The following is an 8004-nucleotide window of genomic DNA, read 5'->3' as shown; positions in this document are numbered from 1 at the left end:
ATCATAGCTGACTCAAGTAGTTAGGAAACCAAAAGAGGTGAAAGTCAATGAAGAATATGACTTGAAAGAGTCTGAATCACCGGCTTATAATATATTACTCGTTTGAGGTGTGGTATATCATTAATTTTGGATTTATTTTAGAAATGATTTTAAGTAAATTGAATAAATTAACACTTATAAGTCAAATTTAGAAAACTAATGATGTTTTCAGTCTTATAGAAGATGGTAGAATATTGTGCTCGTTCCAAATGTATATATATATTTTTTGCAATTTACTATGTTTTTACAAAAAATAAAATGATAATACATTCGACAAAGACATACACCAGATTTTGTTTTTTCAGTTTTAAGTAATATTTTCATACTTCAGTTTAAGAATTATAATATAATATAATATAATATAATATTATATCATATCATATCATATCATATCATATATCATAATATAATAATATAAAAATACAAAATAAAAAAGAATAATGATGTGTTATTTGTTATAGGCCCCGTTTCAAATACTGTGCTCACTTTGGAGTATTATTAGTTGTATTTTAATTGTAAAAAAAAAGAAACACCGATCATTTTAAAATTTAGGATCTAAAGGTTTATGAACGTGTATGAGACGGATATTTTAAATAAATTTTGTTATTTTCATTTTATAAAATTTGCTATGAAAACGGTTTTAGATTTAAAAAATCTAAATCTCATGAAGCAGATGGTATGTAATTTTTCTCATTTTAAGTGCCGTTTTTCGGAATATAATTTATTGTAAAGGGACAGTTTATTTATAAAACATTTTTACAGTGTGTTATTTAAGTCAGAGTACACACAAACAGAGTCTAGAGTGTACTAGCATCACATGTGAAGGGTCTATTAAAGAACAGAATGTTTTTAATAATATTGTTGAATTAGAGCCACAAAAGGGTCTGTAGCAAAGTCTGTAAACGCTCGCAAGCCATATCCATCCAAAGTCATGTTTCTCTACACTTTTTCTAAATGGTTAATCTAATTTGTGCCAGTAACGTATTTTGTATAGCTAGTACAATCAGAAAAAGAACTATTTTGAGTGCTCTCTTCATTCATTCGACGATTTAAGAGCAGTTTGTGTCTTAGTATTTAACCAAATTGTATCATTTGCTTCTCGTCACGGCGATAATCGACTGTATATCTTTTTTTTCTTTCACCATGGAGAGCTAAAACACGATACACGAGATTGTGGGGATTTCATTCTCTTTGGAGAGAAATGAATGAACACGGTGTGTCGTTTTGAACCGGTATGAATTCATTTCCAGCGAGGACGCGAAACGGCCACTCCGATAAAAAGCATTGCCAAAAGTAAACGACAATTGTAAGGACATGAGTGTCCGGTAGCCTAAAAAAACAATTTATTTTCATGATTCTAAGTTGAAAACGACCTTGATTTATTTTTGTGTGTGTTATTTTCCAACACATTGATCCCCTTGGATACGAAAATGAGAGAATTTGTACAATAAAGTTGATGGTAAACATTTTTCTTCTCAATCTTTTGTTTTGGGATTGGGGCGGCAAGAATTGTTCATTACAGGATCCTCAAAAATATCTAAAATATGTGACAATGTAACTAGGGATGCATGATAACTGATATTTCCTACTGATACCAAAAAAACAATAAACTCCTGCATCTGGAGACCGATACGAATAACCGATAACTACTGTATTCCCTCGCTACTTTGTGCTTTGTGGCTCCAGTGCATCATGAATAGATAAATATTCCGTGATCCATTATGGCATATCGCTGCAGTTTTGTCTCTTTTTTTACCTTTGTACACCAAAAATTGAACTGCACATGTGCGACAGCAATCCATTATCCCCAATAAAATATTGCTGCAAGAAAGAACCAGCAGAGCGCACATTCGTCAGGTCTAGTGGCTCTTTTTTTGTTGTCTTTTCTGCGTAAAATCAACTGTACTCATGCAGCTGTGATCTTTTTTCCCCAATCCCGTATTGCTGCAAGCAGGGACCGGCAGAAGGCACTTTTTCTTTCTGGCATGCCTAAAATGAAATGCACAGTTGTGGCCGTAAACCCTCATCCATGGTCAACTATTGCTGAGAGCAGAGACCGGCAGAGTGCGTTTGTATTTTCGGTACAGTACGATGAAGCAGGTCATTGTAGCATGCCTGAAATGAACTGCGATGTTTTGGCTGCGATCCGTTAACCCAAATCGATTATTGCTGAGAGATACGAGAGATAATGTTTGTGTCAAGTGTGGCGGGTCTTTTTCTCCATTGTTTCCGCCTAGAAAAAAACTAACCCTATGCGGCTGCGATCCATTACCCCCGATTGCATATTGCTCTGAGCAGGGACCGACAGAGCACACTTTCATCAGGACTGGCGTCTCTTTTTTTGTCTTAATTTCCGCCTAAAATTAACTGCAATCGTGCAACCACAATCCATTATCCCCAGTCCCATATTGCTAATTTTTCTCATGCCTGGCAGTCCCCCCCCGCTTATTATGCTTAAAATGAACAGCACCAATGTGGGTGCTAAAAATGATCCCTCGTCTACTATTGCTGCAAGCGAGGATGGGCAGAGCGTAGAGGGTTGTGGTCCACATTAACTGCGATAGAAGAGGAATTACAGTACATGCAATACTAAGACAAAATGGTCTCCGGTGCCTGATGCACATTATAAAGTGGTAGAGAGGAGACACAACCAAGTTTTGCTCCTACTGTACTTCTTTTGAATCAAAATATATCATAATAAGGTACATAAATGCTGAGAATCTCTCCAAAAAGTAGTTTCAGTGCATTGAAAACTACAGTTTAGCTAGTGACAAATTTTCAGGGTTTTTTTTTCTGTCGGGACAATAACTGCGATGTAATATTTTGCCGTTATCAGTTCCTAATTTAAATCTCAGTCAATATAAGCAATACAGACAGACAGTATGAGAGTACAGTGGAAGAATTGTTGTCTGACACAAAATGGAAAGTGTTGTATAACAGAGGAGCAGCAAGGTTATGCAGCACCTGTGGGAAAGAGAGCTCCACTTGTGATATATGAAATGAAAAGTCTTCAAACAAGCGTCTCGGCCCCGCACTAAGTTATATCGCACTCGCCGTTCTCGCTGAGGCAATCCAGCTCATATTCAAAAGGCCTCTTATGACTGTGTTTATTGCTCTGAGCTGCTCTGGGAATTGGAGAGAAATTCAAGGCAGATTGCTTCGGGGTCGACGCAAAAACTTGAAGTTCGCGTGTTTTACCACCAGGGGGTTCGATGGATGCGTAGATAGGTGCGTAGAGCTTTTCAACACAAGTCATTATTACATTTTTTGTTTTTGTTATTCGAGTTATCATAGATATTTATATCAAATTACAAATGTGACTGAAAGCATACAGGGGTGAGAAAACTGCGGCTCGCGTGTCACATACAACAGAAAGCTCTGAGCTATCTTTTTGTATCCTTCCCCTAAACCAGAGATTGGCAACCCAAAATGTTGAAAGACCAAAAAAAGAAAACTATTTTTTTCTGGAGCTCCAAAAAAAAGTAAGAACTTTTAATAAAGAATGCTTCACGTGCTGTATATATCTACATTATATTAGCTATATTAGCCTACTATCAAAATGACTAAGTTTAATGCAGTGCCTCCTGTGGAGAATGATGCACCACATGAATATTGTAGAAATTGTAGGTTGTATTCTCAAGTTTGACATCATTTAAATAGTAATGAATGATTGTTTATTATATATGTGATTTTCATTTTGAGGATTTGAAAAAAAAACAACAACAAAATGGAACGTGCTAACGTGCCCCTAATCCGGGCAACAAAAAGAGTGCAACTAAACGTAGCATGAATCTGTTAAGATAAAACCATAGCCTGGTCCTAACATAGGTAATGTTAGGACCAGAATGGAGACAGGACCCACTTGAGTTACGTTTCTCTCAGTTTTATTGGAAGAAAGGAAAGGGTTGCCCCCAAGATCCGATGATTGCTGGGCGTGGGAAGCAGGTCGCTCTGAACGCGGAAGTGAGACTTCCGTGGCGACCGATGGTGGTGTCGGAAACGGAAAAAACGGGTCAGTAGCCGGGACATGAGGGGTTGTAAGCGAGTTGTAAGCCAGGGCGGCAAAGTAGACGTGGTCAGGTCAAAGCCCGGGAACAGACGGGAGCAAAAAACAGGTGGGAGTCAGGGTCAAAAAAGGCTTGCCTAGTGTAAACTGAGGTTCGCAGACGGACTGACCCCAGGGGACAGATAGGAGTGGGTTTAAATAGGGACAGAGAGCCAATCGGAGTCCGATGCAGTTGGCGCCAAAGGAGCGGGCACAGCTAAGTCACATCAGTAATCATGACAGGTAAAGTAACTAAAATCACATTTATGCAGTTTAAGTTTGATTTCTGTGCAAATGTGAAACAAGTCAGTGCATAAAGCACAGCAGTATCCTCTTCTCTCTCTCAGTACTAAAAGAGCTATCCTCGGGCCTGAGCATCAAAACATAGATAATATATATCACCAAGCGTCAAATACATACTGACCAAAATCAGAAATCCCGTAATGGAAACAGCTACTTAGTTACTAAAAACGCGCTTATGACAGCATTGTGCTCTTACCCATTTAATGCGAGTTGCGTGGTGAAATTAGAAGTGCGGCGTTAAATTGTGACGCTGTCCCTTTAAGAGGGGCGGACCTCGCGCTCCGCTTGGCTCAAACAGAAAAGACGGGAGAGAGGAAAACAAGCGAAGGAGATTATATCCCTTTCATGTCATAAAAATGCAGTAACACCCAGAGATGAAATGTAATATTTATTTTACACATTTTCATAGCATTGGAAAATGTTAGTTTGTCACGTTTACCCTTATACAGAAACCATATTAAAAGGAAAATATATTTCTGTCCTCCAGTTTTTTCAATTTGTAAACATTTTTAGAAGAGTGTCAGGGAGCCACTCAGCAGCTCTGAAGAGCTGCATGCGGCACCTGAACCCCAGATTGCCAAACCCGGCACTAAACCATGAAGTTGAAAAATCGTTGTTTTAAAGTTCCCATGTTGACACGCTTCAGAAAATACTTTCAGGAGAGGCATTAGTCGACTGGGGCTAATGTGTCACGACCACATGGGTGCTATTCATTTTAAATGGAAAAACGGGGGTATAACGTCCCGACTTTCGGGAATAGTCGACTGGGGATAATGGATTGCGGCCACACGAGTGCAGTATATTTCAGGCAAAAATAATGATTAAAAAAAAAATCAGCTGTGACGCATGACACAAATTTGTTCTCTTGGCTCTCACTTTCGGGTATCGTCCGCTGGTGATAATGGATGGGAGCCCCACGTATGCTGTTCATTTTAGGAAAAGAAAAAAAGGGCCCCAAGGCATGACCCAATTTTTGTCACTCAGCCCCCGACTCTCAGTTGCCTGGGGATAACGGATCGTGGCCAAAAGACTGTCGTTTATTTTAGGAGGAAATATCTGCAACAAAGAGCCGCCAGCCTTGACAAAAGTGCGCTCTGCCAGTCACCTCTCGTAGCAATATGCAATCGAGGATAATGGATCGTGAAATATGCTTTGACCAGTAATGCACTCAGACTGTGAAATGTAAAGCATGAAGTACGGAGGGATTACAGTATAATGATAGTATATGAAATGGTTTTTAAAAGTACTGCTCATAAAAATCTATTGATTTTATGCTGCTCTTGTCCCCAGTGTCCCTTTGTGTGTCCCTCCCATAAAATATATATTTTTCAAGAAGCTTTAATATGTACTGCGTTCAAGGCTCACATTCAAATAGATGGCTATTTTTTCCTATTGTGTATTTATTTTATTTATCAAATTTCATGCAAACACTTCTGAGCTAGCCCAATTGCATGAGTTCTTGAATGCATATAATCAAATTTATAGCTTAAAATGGTACATAATATGTTATTTTAATTCAATTCTGAGTGTTTCAAAACTAATTCAATTAAACACTGTATTTATAGACAAAAAAACATATAACCTGTATGTGTAGATGTCAGTATTTTTGTTCATAAGTGCATATGGTGTCACGGTTGCCATGGCGCCCAATTGGCCCTGCCCGTGTGGCGCCAGCTGCGGCTCGTTGACAGATTGGCTTCCCTTCTATTTAAGCTCAGTGCTCTCACTCACCCTTTGTCAGTCCGTCAACGAACCTCTGCCCCGCAAGACGTGGGTTTTGACACTGTCCGGTTTCCTGCCTGTGTTTCCTGTCCGGTATCGTCCCCATCTATTTTGGTCCTGTTTATTATTGATATCCAGTTTCATTCCCGTCTAGTTTGTCCTGTTTTGATATCAATCCTGTCTGTCCCGTCCTATCTGGTATTGTCCCTATTTGTCCGATACCTGCTCGGGCAACTGGTATCGATCTTGTCAGCCTCTGGCTTCCTGTCATTCCACGCCAGACTGCTGCCTAAAAAGCACGACTGCCCCATTTCCCGTAAAATAAAAGGCTTTTGTGAGAAATGTCACACATTTGGGTTCTCCTCCTGTTCCGGTTCTTGACATACAGTCTCTGCTATTCTTAAAAGACTCATCTCCATTTTCCGTCATTTTTATTCCTTTCAACTAACTAGCAACAAAAAAAATCTCTTCCCAAACCACTTGAACTAAGTCAACTCAGCCTTCTTTCATTTCTAGTGACCAGTTTCCATCCACTACTCTTCCTGGTGTGGCATCAGCTGCCAAAGGCAAAATGCCGATCATAGATGACGACACTCGTGAATGGCATCAATTGTGGGCGGGGCTTGAGATGGCACATAAAGTCACAGTTAATAAGCGATGGTGATACATGTAAAAAACGCAATGTTTTGCATTATGCACATACCCATACCTTACACCAACCACACACATTGAAGAAAAACTAGAATGACCTGGGACTTCAAATAAACAAATCTCAAATTTACGTCCTTGAATCTACTTTTCGTTCCTCTTTTTCTTATTTGAAGAACCGTGCGCAAATGTACGTTTAAATGATACATTCACAACTCCAGCATGTAATTAGATTTCCTTTTGATGGCATAAGATTTCCTCCGTTCTCGTGATTATCCTTCCAACTCACTCAGGCTCCATGAATACTCTTAAAATTCAGAGCCGGGATGATTCACATCTGTGTGATTACGGCCATTGAATAATAAACGGCGGGCAGGGAAATGGTGCCATGATTATTCATGGAATATGAAGAGCCGTATAAATTTCTCGTAAAATGGGGAATAACATTATCTAAACCCGGTGATTTTTAACTAAAATGTTATATGTTAAATTCTATTGATGACATTTTTATTTTGAAATATTGCTCCGTTATCAAAGAAATGGGTGTCATAGTTTGATAGATTTGGAAGGGAGAATACTTTCCTGATTACTTTCATCGAAAACCTTTAAGCAGGGGTCTTCCTCCGCGTGTTTGTATGATGAGCAATATCTTTGAAGTCTCCTCTCCTTATTTCGAGTGTCTGCTAAACTATAAACTTATCACAAGTACATTTGTTTATGTTATTTAAACATTGGCCTGAATATGGGTTGCCTGGATGTTGTCGCATGATTAGGAATGCACAAAAATACACAAAAATAGTACCTACTATACTGTATAATTTTGCTTTAAAACACCCTATGAGTAATATTTGACCACTAGATGGCACCCCCGCGACCCTACTGAGGATAAGCGGTGCGGATAAAGGATGGATGGATAATGCAATGAAAAAGAATAGTAAATTGTAACAATAGTGCAATGAAAAGAAGTACAATGACATTTAGCATCAATATAATGTATATATATATATATATATATATATATATATATATATATATATATATATATATATATATATATATATATATATATATATATATATATATATATATATATATATATATATAAATTCACAAGGTATATATTTTCATTGTATTGTGCGGAAGTATATATGTTCACAGTTTCATTTGGCAACAACAAAAATAATACAGAATAAGTAACAAGATATGTTTTTACTGTTTTATGCACTCGTTGAGGATGGTGATGGCCC

Source organism: Urocampus carinirostris, chromosome 2 (assembly GCF_059441175.1).
Source record: "Urocampus carinirostris isolate Australia breed hairy pipefish chromosome 2, RoL_Ucar_1.0, whole genome shotgun sequence".
Classification (NCBI taxonomy): domain Eukaryota; kingdom Metazoa; phylum Chordata; class Actinopteri; order Syngnathiformes; family Syngnathidae; genus Urocampus; species Urocampus carinirostris.
This window is presented reverse-complemented; position numbering follows the sequence as displayed.